The sequence below is a fragment of the Schistocerca cancellata genome, unplaced genomic scaffold, assembly GCF_023864275.1.
Source record: "Schistocerca cancellata isolate TAMUIC-IGC-003103 unplaced genomic scaffold, iqSchCanc2.1 HiC_scaffold_686, whole genome shotgun sequence".
Classification (NCBI taxonomy): domain Eukaryota; kingdom Metazoa; phylum Arthropoda; class Insecta; order Orthoptera; family Acrididae; genus Schistocerca; species Schistocerca cancellata.
Window position 1 is genome coordinate 1 of NW_026046697.1, and position 18,556 is coordinate 18,556.

Sequence of the window (18,556 nt, forward strand, 5' to 3'; positions counted from 1 at the left end):
CTGGGTGAGAGCCAGGTATCCTAGCCACTAGACTACACCGGATTACAACGCCAGTGCTCCTCCAGCGAACGCAGCAAGCACCCACGATTAACTGACGACAACTGTAAAAAATCCACTCTCGCACGCTATAGAACGGCATGCTCTGGACGCATATCGTGGAGACGAACGCCAGCAGTGATGAGAGCAAAAGGCGCCTACAAATCCTGCCGTTGCACCACGTACTGTTCTACGACAATTCACGAAGCAGACGCTCACGCCTTGTTGTGCTGTTTCCTTTGCGGGCAATGAGTGCATGTGACTTTGATGCAGGAAACATTACACGTTTGGCAGCAGTGGGATTGGAACCCACGCCTCCGAAGAGACTGGTGCCTGAAACCAGCGCCTGAGACCGCTCGGCCACGCTACCTACGCAACACGCGCGTCACATGAGCTGCGTCCTACTCCACGAGAACACACAGCAACGGCACAAAAATGAGACGCCAAAATTGGCAACGGTGGGATTCGAACCCACGCCTCCGAAGAGACTGGTGCCTAAAACCAGCGCCTTAGACCGCTCGGCCACGTTACCCTTGCAAGAGCGGCGGCAAAACGTTCCCTTTGTACTACAAAGATCACTTCGAAATGGAAGTATCTTGGCAATCGCCGTGCCATGTATTTTCACTGCTCTCCCACTGGAAGCGTCTCTTTAGGCCACCCACAACAAGAAAATGCCGTGCCCGCCATATGGTAGCGACGCCACTTGTCTGTAGCTGTCGTAGTTAAGGAGACAGCATCAAGAGACGTTTTCGTGCCGTGACCAGGTTTCGAACCTGGGCTTTCCGTAACCACTAAAGTATCGTAGCTGTACCTGTCAGGCGGAGCTAGAATGCTCCATGTAACAAACATATGTGAGCTCAAGGAGGTTACACTTGTGATGAAGTGGTAGTACAAACTGCGGCCTGCGGAACACGAGTGAAAAACCAAGAAAGCACTGTGATTTCGAGTACTCGTGCACTAATCGTCAATGCAACGGCAGCAAGGAAAAACTTTCAAAATTGCCGTGACCAGGATTCGAACCTGGGTTATTGCGGCCACAACGCAATGTCCTAACCACTAGACGATCACGGCCACGGAGGCGCCCCCGAAAGCAGCTGGCTGGAATGCAAGTGTCGATACACAGCAAAGCCTAGGCCAAGGTGTACGCCACAGCAGTGGCAGACACGGTCTCCATCACATGCATACGAGCAGATCAACGTGCCTGCGCTGTCGGGACACTAACTACAGTGGTTAGCTGCATTCACCTCCGTGGCAATGTCTTGCAGTCCTCCAAGCCTCTTGACTACAGACATGTGACTCGATAACAAGTGGACAGACGCAGCATCTCTCTCGCCGTCGGGTGTTGCCACGAATCATACTTAACGTGGCTTTCTGCACGCGTCAGCGTAGCGTCAGTCGAGCAAAGTCGAGACAAGTCGCATAAGAGGAGCAACAAAAACGCGCATTTCCGGTACCGGGAATCGAACCCGGGCCTCCTGGGTGAGAGCCAGGTATCCTAGCCACTAGACTACACCGGATTACAACGCCAGTGCTCCTCCAGCGAACGCAGCAAGCACCCACGATTAACTGACGACAACTGTAAAAAATCCACTCTCGCACGCTATAGAACGGCATGCTCTGGACGCATATCGTGGAGACGAACGCCAGCAGTGATGAGAGCAAAAGGCGCCTACAAATCCTGCCGTTGCACCACGTACTGTTCTACGACAATTCACGAAGCAGACGCTCACGCCTTGTTGTGCTGTTTCCTTTGCGGGCAATGAGTGCATGTGACTTTGATGCAGGAAACATTACACGTTTGGCAGCAGTGGGATTGGAACCCACGCCTCCGAAGAGACTGGTGCCTGAAACCAGCGCCTGAGACCGCTCGGCCACGCTACCTACGCAACACGCGCGTCACATGAGCTGCGTCCTACTCCACGAGAACACACAGCAACGGCACAAAAATGAGACGCCAAAATTGGCAACGGTGGGATTCGAACCCACGCCTCCGAAGAGACTGGTGCCTAAAACCAGCGCCTTAGACCGCTCGGCCACGTTACCCTTGCAAGAGCGGCGGCAAAACGTTCCCTTTGTACTACAAAGATCACTTCGAAATGGAAGTATCTTGGCAATCGCCGTGCCATGTATTTTCACTGCTCTCCCACTGGAAGCGTCTCTTTAGGCCACCCACAACAAGAAAATGCCGTGCCCGCCATATGGTAGCGACGCCACTTGTCTGTAGCTGTCGTAGTTAAGGAGACAGCATCAAGAGACGTTTTCGTGCCGTGACCAGGTTTCGAACCTGGGCTTTCCGTAACCACTAAAGTATCGTAGCTGTACCTGTCAGGCGGAGCTAGAATGCTCCATGTAACAAACATATGTGAGCTCAAGGAGGTTACACTTGTGATGAAGTGGTAGTACAAACTGCGGCCTGCGGAACACGAGTGAAAAACCAAGAAAGCACTGTGATTTCGAGTACTCGTGCACTATCGTCAATGCAACGGCAGCAAGGAAAAACTTTCAAAATTGCCGTGACCAGGATTCGAACCTGGGTTATTGCGGCCACAACGCAATGTCCTAACCACTAGACGATCACGGCCACGGAGGCGCCCCCGAAAGCAGCTGGCTGGAATGCAAGTGTCGATACACAGCAAAGCCTAGGCCAAGGTGTACGCCACAGCAGTGGCAGACACGGTCTCCATCACATGCATACGAGCAGATCAACGTGCCTGCGCTGTCGGGACACTAACTACAGTGGTTAGCTGCATTCACCTCCGTGGCAATGTCTTGCAGTCCTCCAAGCCTCTTGACTACAGACATGTGACTCGATAACAAGTGGACAGACGCAGCATCTCTCTCGCCGTCGGGTGTTGCCACGAATCATACTTAACGTGGCTTTCTGCACGCGTCAGCGTAGCGTCAGTCGAGCAAAGTCGAGACAAGTCGCATAAGAGGAGCAACAAAAACGCGCATTTCCGGTACCGGGAATCGAACCCGGGCCTCCTGGGTGAGAGCCAGGTATCCTAGCCACTAGACTACACCGGATTACAACGCCAGTGCTCCTCCAGCGAACGCAGCAAGCACCCACGATTAACTGACGACAACTGTAAAAAATCCACTCTCGCACGCTATAGAACGGCATGCTCTGGACGCATATCGTGGAGACGAACGCCAGCAGTGATGAGAGCAAAAGGCGCCTACAAATCCTGCCGTTGCACCACGTACTGTTCTACGACAATTCACGAAGCAGACGCTCACGCCTTGTTGTGCTGTTTCCTTTGCGGGCAATGAGTGCATGTGACTTTGATGCAGGAAACATTACACGTTTGGCAGCAGTGGGATTGGAACCCACGCCTCCGAAGAGACTGGTGCCTGAAACCAGCGCCTGAGACCGCTCGGCCACGCTACCTACGCAACACGCGCGTCACATGAGCTGCGTCCTACTCCACGAGAACACACAGCAACGGCACAAAAATGAGACGCCAAAATTGGCAACGGTGGGATTCGAACCCACGCCTCCGAAGAGACTGGTGCCTAAAACCAGCGCCTTAGACCGCTCGGCCACGTTACCCTTGCAAGAGCGGCGGCAAAACGTTCCCTTTGTACTACAAAGATCACTTCGAAATGGAAGTATCTTGGCAATCGCCGTGCCATGTATTTTCACTGCTCTCCCACTGGAAGCGTCTCTTTAGGCCACCCACAACAAGAAAATGCCGTGCCCGCCATATGGTAGCGACGCCACTTGTCTGTAGCTGTCGTAGTTAAGGAGACAGCATCAAGAGACGTTTTCGTGCCGTGACCAGGTTTCGAACCTGGGCTTTCCGTAACCACTAAAGTATCGTAGCTGTACCTGTCAGGCGGAGCTAGAATGCTCCATGTAACAAACATATGTGAGCTCAAGGAGGTTACACTTGTGATGAAGTGGTAGTACAAACTGCGGCCTGCGGAACACGAGTGAAAAACCAAGAAAGCACTGTGATTTCGAGTACTCGTGCACTATCGTCAATGCAACGGCAGCAAGGAAAAACTTTCAAAATTGCCGTGACCAGGATTCGAACCTGGGTTATTGCGGCCACAACGCAATGTCCTAACCACTAGACGATCACGGCCACGGAGGCGCCCCCGAAAGCAGCTGGCTGGAATGCAAGTGTCGATACACAGCAAAGCCTAGGCCAAGGTGTACGCCACAGCAGTGGCAGACACGGTCTCCATCACATGCATACGAGCAGATCAACGTGCCTGCGCTGTCGGGACACTAACTACAGTGGTTAGCTGCATTCACCTCCGTGGCAATGTCTTGCAGTCCTCCAAGCCTCTTGACTACAGACATGTGACTCGATAACAAGTGGACAGACGCAGCATCTCTCTCGCCGTCGGGTGTTGCCACGAATCATACTTAACGTGGCTTTCTGCACGCGTCAGCGTAGCGTCAGTCGAGCAAAGTCGAGACAAGTCGCATAAGAGGAGCAACAAAAACGCGCATTTCCGGTACCGGGAATCGAACCCGGGCCTCCTGGGTGAGAGCCAGGTATCCTAGCCACTAGACTACACCGGATTACAACGCCAGTGCTCCTCCAGCGAACGCAGCAAGCACCCACGATTAACTGACGACAACTGTAAAAAATCCACTCTCGCACGCTATAGAACGGCATGCTCTGGACGCATATCGTGGAGACGAACGCCAGCAGTGATGAGAGCAAAAGGCGCCTACAAATCCTGCCGTTGCACCACGTACTGTTCTACGACAATTCACGAAGCAGACGCTCACGCCTTGTTGTGCTGTTTCCTTTGCGGGCAATGAGTGCATGTGACTTTGATGCAGGAAACATTACACGTTTGGCAGCAGTGGGATTGGAACCCACGCCTCCGAAGAGACTGGTGCCTGAAACCAGCGCCTGAGACCGCTCGGCCACGCTACCTACGCAACACGCGCGTCACATGAGCTGCGTCCTACTCCACGAGAACACACAGCAACGGCACAAAAATGAGACGCCAAAATTGGCAACGGTGGGATTCGAACCCACGCCTCCGAAGAGACTGGTGCCTAAAACCAGCGCCTTAGACCGCTCGGCCACGTTACCCTTGCAAGAGCGGCGGCAAAACGTTCCCTTTGTACTACAAAGATCACTTCGAAATGGAAGTATCTTGGCAATCGCCGTGCCATGTATTTTCACTGCTCTCCCACTGGAAGCGTCTCTTTAGGCCACCCACAACAAGAAAATGCCGTGCCCGCCATATGGTAGCGACGCCACTTGTCTGTAGCTGTCGTAGTTAAGGAGACAGCATCAAGAGACGTTTTCGTGCCGTGACCAGGTTTCGAACCTGGGCTTTCCGTAACCACTAAAGTATCGTAGCTGTACCTGTCAGGCGGAGCTAGAATGCTCCATGTAACAAACATATGTGAGCTCAAGGAGGTTACACTTGTGATGAAGTGGTAGTACAAACTGCGGCCTGCGGAACACGAGTGAAAAACCAAGAAAGCACTGTGATTTCGAGTACTCGTGCACTATCGTCAATGCAACGGCAGCAAGGAAAAACTTTCAAAATTGCCGTGACCAGGATTCGAACCTGGGTTATTGCGGCCACAACGCAATGTCCTAACCACTAGACGATCACGGCCACGGAGGCGCCCCCGAAAGCAGCTGGCTGGAATGCAAGTGTCGATACACAGCAAAGCCTAGGCCAAGGTGTACGCCACAGCAGTGGCAGACACGGTCTCCATCACATGCATACGAGCAGATCAACGTGCCTGCGCTGTCGGGACACTAACTACAGTGGTTAGCTGCATTCACCTCCGTGGCAATGTCTTGCAGTCCTCCAAGCCTCTTGACTACAGACATGTGACTCGATAACAAGTGGACAGACGCAGCATCTCTCTCGCCGTCGGGTGTTGCCACGAATCATACTTAACGTGGCTTTCTGCACGCGTCAGCGTAGCGTCAGTCGAGCAAAGTCGAGACAAGTCGCATAAGAGGAGCAACAAAAACGCGCATTTCCGGTACCGGGAATCGAACCCGGGCCTCCTGGGTGAGAGCCAGGTATCCTAGCCACTAGACTACACCGGATTACAACGCCAGTGCTCCTCCAGCGAACGCAGCAAGCACCCACGATTAACTGACGACAACTGTAAAAAATCCACTCTCGCACGCTATAGAACGGCATGCTCTGGACGCATATCGTGGAGACGAACGCCAGCAGTGATGAGAGCAAAAGGCGCCTACAAATCCTGCCGTTGCACCACGTACTGTTCTACGACAATTCACGAAGCAGACGCTCACGCCTTGTTGTGCTGTTTCCTTTGCGGGCAATGAGTGCATGTGACTTTGATGCAGGAAACATTACACGTTTGGCAGCAGTGGGATTGGAACCCACGCCTCCGAAGAGACTGGTGCCTGAAACCAGCGCCTGAGACCGCTCGGCCACGCTACCTACGCAACACGCGCGTCACATGAGCTGCGTCCTACTCCACGAGAACACACAGCAACGGCACAAAAATGAGACGCCAAAATTGGCAACGGTGGGATTCGAACCCACGCCTCCGAAGAGACTGGTGCCTAAAACCAGCGCCTTAGACCGCTCGGCCACGTTACCCTTGCAAGAGCGGCGGCAAAACGTTCCCTTTGTACTACAAAGATCACTTCGAAATGGAAGTATCTTGGCAATCGCCGTGCCATGTATTTTCACTGCTCTCCCACTGGAAGCGTCTCTTTAGGCCACCCACAACAAGAAAATGCCGTGCCCGCCATATGGTAGCGACGCCACTTGTCTGTAGCTGTCGTAGTTAAGGAGACAGCATCAAGAGACGTTTTCGTGCCGTGACCAGGTTTCGAACCTGGGCTTTCCGTAACCACTAAAGTATCGTAGCTGTACCTGTCAGGCGGAGCTAGAATGCTCCATGTAACAAACATATGTGAGCTCAAGGAGGTTACACTTGTGATGAAGTGGTAGTACAAACTGCGGCCTGCGGAACACGAGTGAAAAACCAAGAAAGCACTGTGATTTCGAGTACTCGTGCACTATCGTCAATGCAACGGCAGCAAGGAAAAACTTTCAAAATTGCCGTGACCAGGATTCGAACCTGGGTTATTGCGGCCACAACGCAATGTCCTAACCACTAGACGATCACGGCCACGGAGGCGCCCCCGAAAGCAGCTGGCTGGAATGCAAGTGTCGATACACAGCAAAGCCTAGGCCAAGGTGTACGCCACAGCAGTGGCAGACACGGTCTCCATCACATGCATACGAGCAGATCAACGTGCCTGCGCTGTCGGGACACTAACTACAGTGGTTAGCTGCATTCACCTCCGTGGCAATGTCTTGCAGTCCTCCAAGCCTCTTGACTACAGACATGTGACTCGATAACAAGTGGACAGACGCAGCATCTCTCTCGCCGTCGGGTGTTGCCACGAATCATACTTAACGTGGCTTTCTGCACGCGTCAGCGTAGCGTCAGTCGAGCAAAGTCGAGACAAGTCGCATAAGAGGAGCAACAAAAACGCGCATTTCCGGTACCGGGAATCGAACCCGGGCCTCCTGGGTGAGAGCCAGGTATCCTAGCCACTAGACTACACCGGATTACAACGCCAGTGCTCCTCCAGCGAACGCAGCAAGCACCCACGATTAACTGACGACAACTGTAAAAAATCCACTCTCGCACGCTATAGAACGGCATGCTCTGGACGCATATCGTGGAGACGAACGCCAGCAGTGATGAGAGCAAAAGGCGCCTACAAATCCTGCCGTTGCACCACGTACTGTTCTACGACAATTCACGAAGCAGACGCTCACGCCTTGTTGTGCTGTTTCCTTTGCGGGCAATGAGTGCATGTGACTTTGATGCAGGAAACATTACACGTTTGGCAGCAGTGGGATTGGAACCCACGCCTCCGAAGAGACTGGTGCCTGAAACCAGCGCCTGAGACCGCTCGGCCACGCTACCTACGCAACACGCGCGTCACATGAGCTGCGTCCTACTCCACGAGAACACACAGCAACGGCACAAAAATGAGACGCCAAAATTGGCAACGGTGGGATTCGAACCCACGCCTCCGAAGAGACTGGTGCCTAAAACCAGCGCCTTAGACCGCTCGGCCACGTTACCCTTGCAAGAGCGGCGGCAAAACGTTCCCTTTGTACTACAAAGATCACTTCGAAATGGAAGTATCTTGGCAATCGCCGTGCCATGTATTTTCACTGCTCTCCCACTGGAAGCGTCTCTTTAGGCCACCCACAACAAGAAAATGCCGTGCCCGCCATATGGTAGCGACGCCACTTGTCTGTAGCTGTCGTAGTTAAGGAGACAGCATCAAGAGACGTTTTCGTGCCGTGACCAGGTTTCGAACCTGGGCTTTCCGTAACCACTAAAGTATCGTAGCTGTACCTGTCAGGCGGAGCTAGAATGCTCCATGTAACAAACATATGTGAGCTCAAGGAGGTTACACTTGTGATGAAGTGGTAGTACAAACTGCGGCCTGCGGAACACGAGTGAAAAACCAAGAAAGCACTGTGATTTCGAGTACTCGTGCACTATCGTCAATGCAACGGCAGCAAGGAAAAACTTTCAAAATTGCCGTGACCAGGATTCGAACCTGGGTTATTGCGGCCACAACGCAATGTCCTAACCACTAGACGATCACGGCCACGGAGGCGCCCCCGAAAGCAGCTGGCTGGAATGCAAGTGTCGATACACAGCAAAGCCTAGGCCAAGGTGTACGCCACAGCAGTGGCAGACACGGTCTCCATCACATGCATACGAGCAGATCAACGTGCCTGCGCTGTCGGGACACTAACTACAGTGGTTAGCTGCATTCACCTCCGTGGCAATGTCTTGCAGTCCTCCAAGCCTCTTGACTACAGACATGTGACTCGATAACAAGTGGACAGACGCAGCATCTCTCTCGCCGTCGGGTGTTGCCACGAATCATACTTAACGTGGCTTTCTGCACGCGTCAGCGTAGCGTCAGTCGAGCAAAGTCGAGACAAGTCGCATAAGAGGAGCAACAAAAACGCGCATTTCCGGTACCGGGAATCGAACCCGGGCCTCCTGGGTGAGAGCCAGGTATCCTAGCCACTAGACTACACCGGATTACAACGCCAGTGCTCCTCCAGCGAACGCAGCAAGCACCCACGATTAACTGACGACAACTGTAAAAAATCCACTCTCGCACGCTATAGAACGGCATGCTCTGGACGCATATCGTGGAGACGAACGCCAGCAGTGATGAGAGCAAAAGGCGCCTACAAATCCTGCCGTTGCACCACGTACTGTTCTACGACAATTCACGAAGCAGACGCTCACGCCTTGTTGTGCTGTTTCCTTTGCGGGCAATGAGTGCATGTGACTTTGATGCAGGAAACATTACACGTTTGGCAGCAGTGGGATTGGAACCCACGCCTCCGAAGAGACTGGTGCCTGAAACCAGCGCCTGAGACCGCTCGGCCACGCTACCTACGCAACACGCGCGTCACATGAGCTGCGTCCTACTCCACGAGAACACACAGCAACGGCACAAAAATGAGACGCCAAAATTGGCAACGGTGGGATTCGAACCCACGCCTCCGAAGAGACTGGTGCCTAAAACCAGCGCCTTAGACCGCTCGGCCACGTTACCCTTGCAAGAGCGGCGGCAAAACGTTCCCTTTGTACTACAAAGATCACTTCGAAATGGAAGTATCTTGGCAATCGCCGTGCCATGTATTTTCACTGCTCTCCCACTGGAAGCGTCTCTTTAGGCCACCCACAACAAGAAAATGCCGTGCCCGCCATATGGTAGCGACGCCACTTGTCTGTAGCTGTCGTAGTTAAGGAGACAGCATCAAGAGACGTTTTCGTGCCGTGACCAGGTTTCGAACCTGGGCTTTCCGTAACCACTAAAGTATCGTAGCTGTACCTGTCAGGCGGAGCTAGAATGCTCCATGTAACAAACATATGTGAGCTCAAGGAGGTTACACTTGTGATGAAGTGGTAGTACAAACTGCGGCCTGCGGAACACGAGTGAAAAACCAAGAAAGCACTGTGATTTCGAGTACTCGTGCACTATCGTCAATGCAACGGCAGCAAGGAAAAACTTTCAAAATTGCCGTGACCAGGATTCGAACCTGGGTTATTGCGGCCACAACGCAATGTCCTAACCACTAGACGATCACGGCCACGGAGGCGCCCCCGAAAGCAGCTGGCTGGAATGCAAGTGTCGATACACAGCAAAGCCTAGGCCAAGGTGTACGCCACAGCAGTGGCAGACACGGTCTCCATCACATGCATACGAGCAGATCAACGTGCCTGCGCTGTCGGGACACTAACTACAGTGGTTAGCTGCATTCACCTCCGTGGCAATGTCTTGCAGTCCTCCAAGCCTCTTGACTACAGACATGTGACTCGATAACAAGTGGACAGACGCAGCATCTCTCTCGCCGTCGGGTGTTGCCACGAATCATACTTAACGTGGCTTTCTGCACGCGTCAGCGTAGCGTCAGTCGAGCAAAGTCGAGACAAGTCGCATAAGAGGAGCAACAAAAACGCGCATTTCCGGTACCGGGAATCGAACCCGGGCCTCCTGGGTGAGAGCCAGGTATCCTAGCCACTAGACTACACCGGATTACAACGCCAGTGCTCCTCCAGCGAACGCAGCAAGCACCCACGATTAACTGACGACAACTGTAAAAAATCCACTCTCGCACGCTATAGAACGGCATGCTCTGGACGCATATCGTGGAGACGAACGCCAGCAGTGATGAGAGCAAAAGGCGCCTACAAATCCTGCCGTTGCACCACGTACTGTTCTACGACAATTCACGAAGCAGACGCTCACGCCTTGTTGTGCTGTTTCCTTTGCGGGCAATGAGTGCATGTGACTTTGATGCAGGAAACATTACACGTTTGGCAGCAGTGGGATTGGAACCCACGCCTCCGAAGAGACTGGTGCCTGAAACCAGCGCCTGAGACCGCTCGGCCACGCTACCTACGCAACACGCGCGTCACATGAGCTGCGTCCTACTCCACGAGAACACACAGCAACGGCACAAAAATGAGACGCCAAAATTGGCAACGGTGGGATTCGAACCCACGCCTCCGAAGAGACTGGTGCCTAAAACCAGCGCCTTAGACCGCTCGGCCACGTTACCCTTGCAAGAGCGGCGGCAAAACGTTCCCTTTGTACTACAAAGATCACTTCGAAATGGAAGTATCTTGGCAATCGCCGTGCCATGTATTTTCACTGCTCTCCCACTGGAAGCGTCTCTTTAGGCCACCCACAACAAGAAAATGCCGTGCCCGCCATATGGTAGCGACGCCACTTGTCTGTAGCTGTCGTAGTTAAGGAGACAGCATCAAGAGACGTTTTCGTGCCGTGACCAGGTTTCGAACCTGGGCTTTCCGTAACCACTAAAGTATCGTAGCTGTACCTGTCAGGCGGAGCTAGAATGCTCCATGTAACAAACATATGTGAGCTCAAGGAGGTTACACTTGTGATGAAGTGGTAGTACAAACTGCGGCCTGCGGAACACGAGTGAAAAACCAAGAAAGCACTGTGATTTCGAGTACTCGTGCACTATCGTCAATGCAACGGCAGCAAGGAAAAACTTTCAAAATTGCCGTGACCAGGATTCGAACCTGGGTTATTGCGGCCACAACGCAATGTCCTAACCACTAGACGATCACGGCCACGGAGGCGCCCCCGAAAGCAGCTGGCTGGAATGCAAGTGTCGATACACAGCAAAGCCTAGGCCAAGGTGTACGCCACAGCAGTGGCAGACACGGTCTCCATCACATGCATACGAGCAGATCAACGTGCCTGCGCTGTCGGGACACTAACTACAGTGGTTAGCTGCATTCACCTCCGTGGCAATGTCTTGCAGTCCTCCAAGCCTCTTGACTACAGACATGTGACTCGATAACAAGTGGACAGACGCAGCATCTCTCTCGCCGTCGGGTGTTGCCACGAATCATACTTAACGTGGCTTTCTGCACGCGTCAGCGTAGCGTCAGTCGAGCAAAGTCGAGACAAGTCGCATAAGAGGAGCAACAAAAACGCGCATTTCCGGTACCGGGAATCGAACCCGGGCCTCCTGGGTGAGAGCCAGGTATCCTAGCCACTAGACTACACCGGATTACAACGCCAGTGCTCCTCCAGCGAACGCAGCAAGCACCCACGATTAACTGACGACAACTGTAAAAAATCCACTCTCGCACGCTATAGAACGGCATGCTCTGGACGCATATCGTGGAGACGAACGCCAGCAGTGATGAGAGCAAAAGGCGCCTACAAATCCTGCCGTTGCACCACGTACTGTTCTACGACAATTCACGAAGCAGACGCTCACGCCTTGTTGTGCTGTTTCCTTTGCGGGCAATGAGTGCATGTGACTTTGATGCAGGAAACATTACACGTTTGGCAGTGGGATTGGAACCCACGCCTCCGAAGAGACTGGTGCCTGAAACCAGCGCCTGAGACCGCTCGGCCACGCTACCTACGCAACACGCGCGTCACATGAGCTGCGTCCTACTCCACGAGAACACACAGCAACGGCACAAAAATGAGACGCCAAAATTGGCAACGGTGGGATTCGAACCCACGCCTCCGAAGAGACTGGTGCCTAAAACCAGCGCCTTAGACCGCTCGGCCACGTTACCCTTGCAAGAGCGGCGGCAAAACGTTCCCTTTGTACTACAAAGATCACTTCGAAATGGAAGTATCTTGGCAATCGCCGTGCCATGTATTTTCACTGCTCTCCCACTGGAAGCGTCTCTTTAGGCCACCCACAACAAGAAAATGCCGTGCCCGCCATATGGTAGCGACGCCACTTGTCTGTAGCTGTCGTAGTTAAGGAGACAGCATCAAGAGACGTTTTCGTGCCGTGACCAGGTTTCGAACCTGGGCTTTCCGTAACCACTAAAGTATCGTAGCTGTACCTGTCAGGCGGAGCTAGAATGCTCCATGTAACAAACATATGTGAGCTCAAGGAGGTTACACTTGTGATGAAGTGGTAGTACAAACTGCGGCCTGCGGAACACGAGTGAAAAACCAAGAAAGCACTGTGATTTCGAGTACTCGTGCACTATCGTCAATGCAACGGCAGCAAGGAAAAACTTTCAAAATTGCCGTGACCAGGATTCGAACCTGGGTTATTGCGGCCACAACGCAATGTCCTAACCACTAGACGATCACGGCCACGGAGGCGCCCCCGAAAGCAGCTGGCTGGAATGCAAGTGTCGATACACAGCAAAGCCTAGGCCAAGGTGTACGCCACAGCAGTGGCAGACACGGTCTCCATCACATGCATACGAGCAGATCAACGTGCCTGCGCTGTCGGGACACTAACTACAGTGGTTAGCTGCATTCACCTCCGTGGCAATGTCTTGCAGTCCTCCAAGCCTCTTGACTACAGACATGTGACTCGATAACAAGTGGACAGACGCAGCATCTCTCTCGCCGTCGGGTGTTGCCACGAATCATACTTAACGTGGCTTTCTGCACGCGTCAGCGTAGCGTCAGTCGAGCAAAGTCGAGACAAGTCGCATAAGAGGAGCAACAAAAACGCGCATTTCCGGTACCGGGAATCGAACCCGGGCCCCCCGGGTGAGAGCCAGGTATCCTAGCCACTAGACTACACCGGATTACAACGCCAGTGCTCCTCCAGCGAACGCAGCAAGCACCCACGATTAACTGACGACAACTGTAAAAAATCCACTCTCGCACGCTATAGAACGGCATGCTCTGGACGCATATCGTGGAGACGAACGCCAGCAGTGATGAGAGCAAAAGGCGCCTACAAATCCTGCCGTTGCACCACGTACTGTTCTACGACAATTCACGAAGCAGACGCTCACGCCTTGTTGTGCTGTTTCCTTTGCGGGCAATGAGTGCATGTGACTTTGATGCAGGAAACATTACACGTTTGGCAGCAGTGGGATTGGAACCCACGCCTCCGAAGAGACTGGTGCCTGAAACCAGCGCCTGAGACCGCTCGGCCACGCTACCTACGCAACACGCGCGTCACATGAGCTGCGTCCTACTCCACGAGAACACACAGCAACGGCACAAAAATGAGACGCCAAAATTGGCAACGGTGGGATTCGAACCCACGCCTCCGAAGAGACTGGTGCCTAAAACCAGCGCCTTAGACCGCTCGGCCACGTTACCCTTGCAAGAGCGGCGGCAAAACGTTCCCTTTGTACTACAAAGATCACTTCGAAATGGAAGTATCTTGGCAATCGCCGTGCCATGTATTTTCACTGCTCTCCCACTGGAAGCGTCTCTTTAGGCCACCCACAACAAGAAAATGCCGTGCCCGCCATATGGTAGCGACGCCACTTGTCTGTAGCTGTCGTAGTTAAGGAGACAGCATCAAGAGACGTTTTCGTGCCGTGACCAGGTTTCGAACCTGGGCTTTCCGTAACCACTAAAGTATCGTAGCTGTACCTGTCAGGCGGAGCTAGAATGCTCCATGTAACAAACATATGTGAGCTCAAGGAGGTTACACTTGTGATGAAGTGGTAGTACAAACTGCGGCCTGCGGAACACGAGTGAAAAACCAAGAAAGCACTGTGATTTCGAGTACTCGTGCACTATCGTCAATGCAACGGCAGCAAGGAAAAACTTTCAAAATTGCCGTGACCAGGATTCGAACCTGGGTTATTGCGGCCACAACGCAATGTCCTAACCACTAGACGATCACGGCCACGGAGGCGCCCCCGAAAGCAGCTGGCTGGAATGCAAGTGTCGATACACAGCAAAGCCTAGGCCAAGGTGTACGCCACAGCAGTGGCAGACACGGTCTCCATCACATGCATACGAGCAGATCAACGTGCCTGCGCTGTCGGGACACTAACTACAGTGGTTAGCTGCATTCACCTCCGTGGCAATGTCTTGCAGTCCTCCAAGCCTCTTGACTACAGACATGTGACTCGATAACAAGTGGACAGACGCAGCATCTCTCTCGCCGTCGGGTGTTGCCACGAATCATACTTAACGTGGCTTTCTGCACGCGTCAGCGTAGCGTCAGTCGAGCAAAGTCGAGACAAGTCGCATAAGAGGAGCAACAAAAACGCGCATTTCCGGTACCGGGAATCGAACCCGGGCCTCCTGGGTGAGAGCCAGGTATCCTAGCCACTAGACTACACCGGATTACAACGCCAGTGCTCCTCCAGCGAACGCAGCAAGCACCCACGATTAACTGACGACAACTGTAAAAAATCCACTCTCGCACGCTATAGAACGGCATGCTCTGGACGCATATCGTGGAGACGAACGCCAGCAGTGATGAGAGCAAAAGGCGCCTACAAATCCTGCCGTTGCACCACGTACTGTTCTACGACAATTCACGAAGCAGACGCTCACGCCTTGTTGTGCTGTTTCCTTTGCGGGCAATGAGTGCATGTGACTTTGATGCAGGAAACATTACACGTTTGGCAGCAGTGGGATTGGAACCCACGCCTCCGAAGAGACTGGTGCCTGAAACCAGCGCCTGAGACCGCTCGGCCACGCTACCTACGCAACACGCGCGTCACATGAGCTGCGTCCTACTCCACGAGAACACACAGCAACGGCACAAAAATGAGACGCCAAAATTGGCAACGGTGGGATTCGAACCCACGCCTCCGAAGAGACTGGTGCCTAAAACCAGCGCCTTAGACCGCTCGGCCACGTTACCCTTGCAAGAGCGGCGGCAAAACGTTCCCTTTGTACTACAAAGATCACTTCGAAATGGAAGTATCTTGGCAATCGCCGTGCCATGTATTTTCACTGCTCTCCCACTGGAAGCGTCTCTTTAGGCCACCCACAACAAGAAAATGCCGTGCCCGCCATATGGTAGCGACGCCACTTGTCTGTAGCTGTCGTAGTTAAGGAGACAGCATCAAGAGACGTTTTCGTGCCGTGACCAGGTTTCGAACCTGGGCTTTCCGTAACCACTAAAGTATCGTAGCTGTACCTGTCAGGCGGAGCTAGAATGCTCCATGTAACAAACATATGTGAGCTCAAGGAGGTTACACTTGTGATGAAGTGGTAGTACAAACTGCGGCCTGCGGAACACGAGTGAAAAACCAAGAAAGCACTGTGATTTCGAGTACTCGTGCACTATCGTCAATGCAACGGCAGCAAGGAAAAACTTTCAAAATTGCCGTGACCAGGATTCGAACCTGGGTTATTGCGGCCACAACGCAATGTCCTAACCACTAGACGATCACGGCCACGGAGGCGCCCCCGAAAGCAGCTGGCTGGAATGCAAGTGTCGATACACAGCAAAGCCTAGGCCAAGGTGTACGCCACAGCAGTGGCAGACACGGTCTCCATCACATGCATACGAGCAGATCAACGTGCCTGCGCTGTCGGGACACTAACTACAGTGGTTAGCTGCATTCACCTCCGTGGCAATGTCTTGCAGTCCTCCAAGCCTCTTGACTACAGACATGTGACTCGATAACAAGTGGACAGACGCAGCATCTCTCTCGCCGTCGGGTGTTGCCACGAATCATACTTAACGTGGCTTTCTGCACGCGTCAGCGTAGCGTCAGTCGAGCAAAGTCGAGACAAGTCGCATAAGAGGAGCAACAAAAACGCGCATTTCCGGTACCGGGAATCGAACCCGGGCCTCCTGGGTGAGAGCCAGGTATCCTAGCCACTAGACTACACCGGATTACAACGCCAGTGCTCCTCCAGCGAACGCAGCAAGCACCCACGATTAACTGACGACAACTGTAAAAAATCCACTCTCGCACGCTATAGAACGGCATGCTCTGGACGCATATCGTGGAGACGAACGCCAGCAGTGATGAGAGCAAAAGGCGCCTACAAATCCTGCCGTTGCACCACGTACTGTTCTACGACAATTCACGAAGCAGACGCTCACGCCTTGTTGTGCTGTTTCCTTTGCGGGCAATGAGTGCATGTGACTTTGATGCAGGAAACATTACACGTTTGGCAGTGGGATTGGAACCCACGCCTCCGAAGAGACTGGTGCCTGAAACCAGCGCCTGAGACCGCTCGGCCACGCTACCTACGCAACACGCGCGTCACATGAGCTGCGTCCTACTCCACGAGAACACACAGCAACGGCACAAAAATGAGACGCCAAAATTGGCAACGGTGGGATTCGAACCCACGCCTCCGAAGAGACTGGTGCCTAAAACCAGCGCCTTAGACCGCTCGGCCACGTTACCCTTGCAAGAGCGGCGGCAAAACGTTCCCTTTGTACTACAAAGATCACTTCGAAATGGAAGTATCTTGGCAATCGCCGTGCCATGTATTTTCACTGCTCTCCCACTGGAAGCGTCTCTTTAGGCCACCCACAACAAGAAAATGCCGTGCCCGCCATATGGTAGCGACGCCACTTGTCTGTAGCTGTCGTAGTTAAGGAGACAGCATCAAGAGACGTTTTCGTGCCGTGACCAGGTTTCGAACCTGGGCTTTCCGTAACCACTAAAGTATCGTAGCTGTACCTGTCAGGCGGAGCTAGAATGCTCCATGTAACAAACATATGTGAGCTCAAGGAGGTTACACTTGTGATGAAGTGGTAGTACAAACTGCGGCCTGCGGAACACGAGTGAAAAACCAAGAAAGCACTGTGATTTCGAGTACTCGTGCACTATCGTCAATGCAACGGCAGCAAGGAAAAACTTTCAAAATTGCCGTGACCAGGATTCGAACCTGGGTTATTGCGGCCACAACGCAATGTCCTAACCACTAGACGATCACGGCCACGGAGGCGCCCCCGAAAGCAGCTGGCTGGAATGCAAGTGTCGATACACAGCAAAGCCTAGGCCAAGGTGTACGCCACAGCAGTGGCAGACACGGTCTCCATCACATGCATACGAGCAGATCAACGTGCCTGCGCTGTCGGGACACTAACTACAGTGGTTAGCTGCATTCACCTCCGTGGCAATGTCTTGCAGTCCTCCAAGCCTCTTGACTACAGACATGTGACTCGATAACAAGTGGACAGACGCAGCATCTCTCTCGCCGTCGGGTGTTGCCACGAATCATACTTAACGTGGCTTTCTGCACGCGTCAGCGTAGCGTCAGTCGAGCAAAGTCGAGACAAGTCGCATAAGAGGAGCAACAAAAACGCGCATTTCCGGTACCGGGAATCGAACCCGGGCCTCCTGGGTGAGAGCCAGGTATCCTAGCCACTAGACTACACCGGATTACAACGCCAGTGCTCCTCCAGCGAACGCAGCAAGCACCCACGATTAACTGACGACAACTGTAAAAAATCCACTCTCGCACGCTATAGAACGGCATGCTCTGGACGCATATCGTGGAGACGAACGCCAGCAGTGATGAGAGCAAAAGGCGCCTACAAATCCTGCCGTTGCACCACGTACTGTTCTACGACAATTCACGAAGCAGACGCTCACGCCTTGTTGTGCTGTTTCCTTTGCGGGCAATGAGTGCATGTGACTTTGATGCAGGAAACATTACACGTTTGGCAGCAGTGGGATTGGAACCCACGCCTCCGAAGAGACTGGTGCCTGAAACCAGCGCCTGAGACCGCTCGGCCACGCTACCTACGCAACACGCGCGTCACATGAGCTGCGTCCTAC

The 18,556-nt window shown here is 53.2% G+C and overlaps 36 non-coding genes across 36 annotated transcripts; all 36 read right to left on the reverse strand.

Moving 5' to 3' along the window:
- Positions 1–486: 486 nt before the first annotated feature.
- On the reverse strand, positions 487–568 carry Trnal-uag (transfer RNA leucine (anticodon UAG)). The gene has a single exon. It is a non-coding gene; the product is annotated as a tRNA-Leu (tRNA).
- A 467-nt stretch (positions 569–1,035) lies between these two features.
- Trnah-gug (transfer RNA histidin (anticodon GUG)) lies at positions 1,036–1,107 on the reverse strand. Its single transcript has one exon. It is a non-coding gene; the product is annotated as a tRNA-His (tRNA).
- Positions 1,108–1,481: 374 nt separating this feature from the next.
- Positions 1,482–1,553, reverse strand: Trnae-cuc (transfer RNA glutamic acid (anticodon CUC)). The gene has a single exon. It is a non-coding gene; the product is annotated as a tRNA-Glu (tRNA).
- Positions 1,554–1,997: 444 nt separating this feature from the next.
- On the reverse strand, positions 1,998–2,079 carry Trnal-uag (transfer RNA leucine (anticodon UAG)). The gene has a single exon. It is a non-coding gene; the product is annotated as a tRNA-Leu (tRNA).
- Positions 2,080–2,545: 466 nt separating this feature from the next.
- Positions 2,546–2,617, reverse strand: Trnah-gug (transfer RNA histidin (anticodon GUG)). The gene has a single exon. It is a non-coding gene; the product is annotated as a tRNA-His (tRNA).
- A 374-nt stretch (positions 2,618–2,991) lies between these two features.
- Trnae-cuc (transfer RNA glutamic acid (anticodon CUC)) lies at positions 2,992–3,063 on the reverse strand. Its single transcript has one exon. It is a non-coding gene; the product is annotated as a tRNA-Glu (tRNA).
- A 444-nt stretch (positions 3,064–3,507) lies between these two features.
- Positions 3,508–3,589, reverse strand: Trnal-uag (transfer RNA leucine (anticodon UAG)). The gene has a single exon. It is a non-coding gene; the product is annotated as a tRNA-Leu (tRNA).
- A 466-nt stretch (positions 3,590–4,055) lies between these two features.
- Positions 4,056–4,127, reverse strand: Trnah-gug (transfer RNA histidin (anticodon GUG)). The gene has a single exon. It is a non-coding gene; the product is annotated as a tRNA-His (tRNA).
- A 374-nt stretch (positions 4,128–4,501) lies between these two features.
- Trnae-cuc (transfer RNA glutamic acid (anticodon CUC)) lies at positions 4,502–4,573 on the reverse strand. Its single transcript has one exon. It is a non-coding gene; the product is annotated as a tRNA-Glu (tRNA).
- Positions 4,574–5,017: 444 nt separating this feature from the next.
- Trnal-uag (transfer RNA leucine (anticodon UAG)) lies at positions 5,018–5,099 on the reverse strand. Its single transcript has one exon. It is a non-coding gene; the product is annotated as a tRNA-Leu (tRNA).
- A 466-nt stretch (positions 5,100–5,565) lies between these two features.
- On the reverse strand, positions 5,566–5,637 carry Trnah-gug (transfer RNA histidin (anticodon GUG)). The gene has a single exon. It is a non-coding gene; the product is annotated as a tRNA-His (tRNA).
- Positions 5,638–6,011: 374 nt separating this feature from the next.
- Positions 6,012–6,083, reverse strand: Trnae-cuc (transfer RNA glutamic acid (anticodon CUC)). Its single transcript has one exon. It is a non-coding gene; the product is annotated as a tRNA-Glu (tRNA).
- A 444-nt stretch (positions 6,084–6,527) lies between these two features.
- On the reverse strand, positions 6,528–6,609 carry Trnal-uag (transfer RNA leucine (anticodon UAG)). The gene has a single exon. It is a non-coding gene; the product is annotated as a tRNA-Leu (tRNA).
- Positions 6,610–7,075: 466 nt separating this feature from the next.
- On the reverse strand, positions 7,076–7,147 carry Trnah-gug (transfer RNA histidin (anticodon GUG)). The gene has a single exon. It is a non-coding gene; the product is annotated as a tRNA-His (tRNA).
- A 374-nt stretch (positions 7,148–7,521) lies between these two features.
- Trnae-cuc (transfer RNA glutamic acid (anticodon CUC)) lies at positions 7,522–7,593 on the reverse strand. Its single transcript has one exon. It is a non-coding gene; the product is annotated as a tRNA-Glu (tRNA).
- A 444-nt stretch (positions 7,594–8,037) lies between these two features.
- On the reverse strand, positions 8,038–8,119 carry Trnal-uag (transfer RNA leucine (anticodon UAG)). Its single transcript has one exon. It is a non-coding gene; the product is annotated as a tRNA-Leu (tRNA).
- Positions 8,120–8,585: 466 nt separating this feature from the next.
- Trnah-gug (transfer RNA histidin (anticodon GUG)) lies at positions 8,586–8,657 on the reverse strand. The gene has a single exon. It is a non-coding gene; the product is annotated as a tRNA-His (tRNA).
- Positions 8,658–9,031: 374 nt separating this feature from the next.
- Trnae-cuc (transfer RNA glutamic acid (anticodon CUC)) lies at positions 9,032–9,103 on the reverse strand. The gene has a single exon. It is a non-coding gene; the product is annotated as a tRNA-Glu (tRNA).
- A 444-nt stretch (positions 9,104–9,547) lies between these two features.
- On the reverse strand, positions 9,548–9,629 carry Trnal-uag (transfer RNA leucine (anticodon UAG)). The gene has a single exon. It is a non-coding gene; the product is annotated as a tRNA-Leu (tRNA).
- A 466-nt stretch (positions 9,630–10,095) lies between these two features.
- On the reverse strand, positions 10,096–10,167 carry Trnah-gug (transfer RNA histidin (anticodon GUG)). The gene has a single exon. It is a non-coding gene; the product is annotated as a tRNA-His (tRNA).
- A 374-nt stretch (positions 10,168–10,541) lies between these two features.
- Positions 10,542–10,613, reverse strand: Trnae-cuc (transfer RNA glutamic acid (anticodon CUC)). Its single transcript has one exon. It is a non-coding gene; the product is annotated as a tRNA-Glu (tRNA).
- A 444-nt stretch (positions 10,614–11,057) lies between these two features.
- Positions 11,058–11,139, reverse strand: Trnal-uag (transfer RNA leucine (anticodon UAG)). Its single transcript has one exon. It is a non-coding gene; the product is annotated as a tRNA-Leu (tRNA).
- A 466-nt stretch (positions 11,140–11,605) lies between these two features.
- Trnah-gug (transfer RNA histidin (anticodon GUG)) lies at positions 11,606–11,677 on the reverse strand. The gene has a single exon. It is a non-coding gene; the product is annotated as a tRNA-His (tRNA).
- A 374-nt stretch (positions 11,678–12,051) lies between these two features.
- Positions 12,052–12,123, reverse strand: Trnae-cuc (transfer RNA glutamic acid (anticodon CUC)). Its single transcript has one exon. It is a non-coding gene; the product is annotated as a tRNA-Glu (tRNA).
- A 441-nt stretch (positions 12,124–12,564) lies between these two features.
- Trnal-uag (transfer RNA leucine (anticodon UAG)) lies at positions 12,565–12,646 on the reverse strand. The gene has a single exon. It is a non-coding gene; the product is annotated as a tRNA-Leu (tRNA).
- A 466-nt stretch (positions 12,647–13,112) lies between these two features.
- Positions 13,113–13,184, reverse strand: Trnah-gug (transfer RNA histidin (anticodon GUG)). Its single transcript has one exon. It is a non-coding gene; the product is annotated as a tRNA-His (tRNA).
- Positions 13,185–13,558: 374 nt separating this feature from the next.
- On the reverse strand, positions 13,559–13,630 carry Trnae-cuc (transfer RNA glutamic acid (anticodon CUC)). Its single transcript has one exon. It is a non-coding gene; the product is annotated as a tRNA-Glu (tRNA).
- A 444-nt stretch (positions 13,631–14,074) lies between these two features.
- On the reverse strand, positions 14,075–14,156 carry Trnal-uag (transfer RNA leucine (anticodon UAG)). The gene has a single exon. It is a non-coding gene; the product is annotated as a tRNA-Leu (tRNA).
- A 466-nt stretch (positions 14,157–14,622) lies between these two features.
- Trnah-gug (transfer RNA histidin (anticodon GUG)) lies at positions 14,623–14,694 on the reverse strand. The gene has a single exon. It is a non-coding gene; the product is annotated as a tRNA-His (tRNA).
- A 374-nt stretch (positions 14,695–15,068) lies between these two features.
- Trnae-cuc (transfer RNA glutamic acid (anticodon CUC)) lies at positions 15,069–15,140 on the reverse strand. The gene has a single exon. It is a non-coding gene; the product is annotated as a tRNA-Glu (tRNA).
- A 444-nt stretch (positions 15,141–15,584) lies between these two features.
- On the reverse strand, positions 15,585–15,666 carry Trnal-uag (transfer RNA leucine (anticodon UAG)). The gene has a single exon. It is a non-coding gene; the product is annotated as a tRNA-Leu (tRNA).
- Positions 15,667–16,132: 466 nt separating this feature from the next.
- On the reverse strand, positions 16,133–16,204 carry Trnah-gug (transfer RNA histidin (anticodon GUG)). The gene has a single exon. It is a non-coding gene; the product is annotated as a tRNA-His (tRNA).
- Positions 16,205–16,578: 374 nt separating this feature from the next.
- Positions 16,579–16,650, reverse strand: Trnae-cuc (transfer RNA glutamic acid (anticodon CUC)). Its single transcript has one exon. It is a non-coding gene; the product is annotated as a tRNA-Glu (tRNA).
- Positions 16,651–17,091: 441 nt separating this feature from the next.
- On the reverse strand, positions 17,092–17,173 carry Trnal-uag (transfer RNA leucine (anticodon UAG)). Its single transcript has one exon. It is a non-coding gene; the product is annotated as a tRNA-Leu (tRNA).
- Positions 17,174–17,639: 466 nt separating this feature from the next.
- Trnah-gug (transfer RNA histidin (anticodon GUG)) lies at positions 17,640–17,711 on the reverse strand. Its single transcript has one exon. It is a non-coding gene; the product is annotated as a tRNA-His (tRNA).
- A 374-nt stretch (positions 17,712–18,085) lies between these two features.
- Trnae-cuc (transfer RNA glutamic acid (anticodon CUC)) lies at positions 18,086–18,157 on the reverse strand. The gene has a single exon. It is a non-coding gene; the product is annotated as a tRNA-Glu (tRNA).
- Between the last annotated feature and the right edge of the window lie 399 nt (positions 18,158–18,556).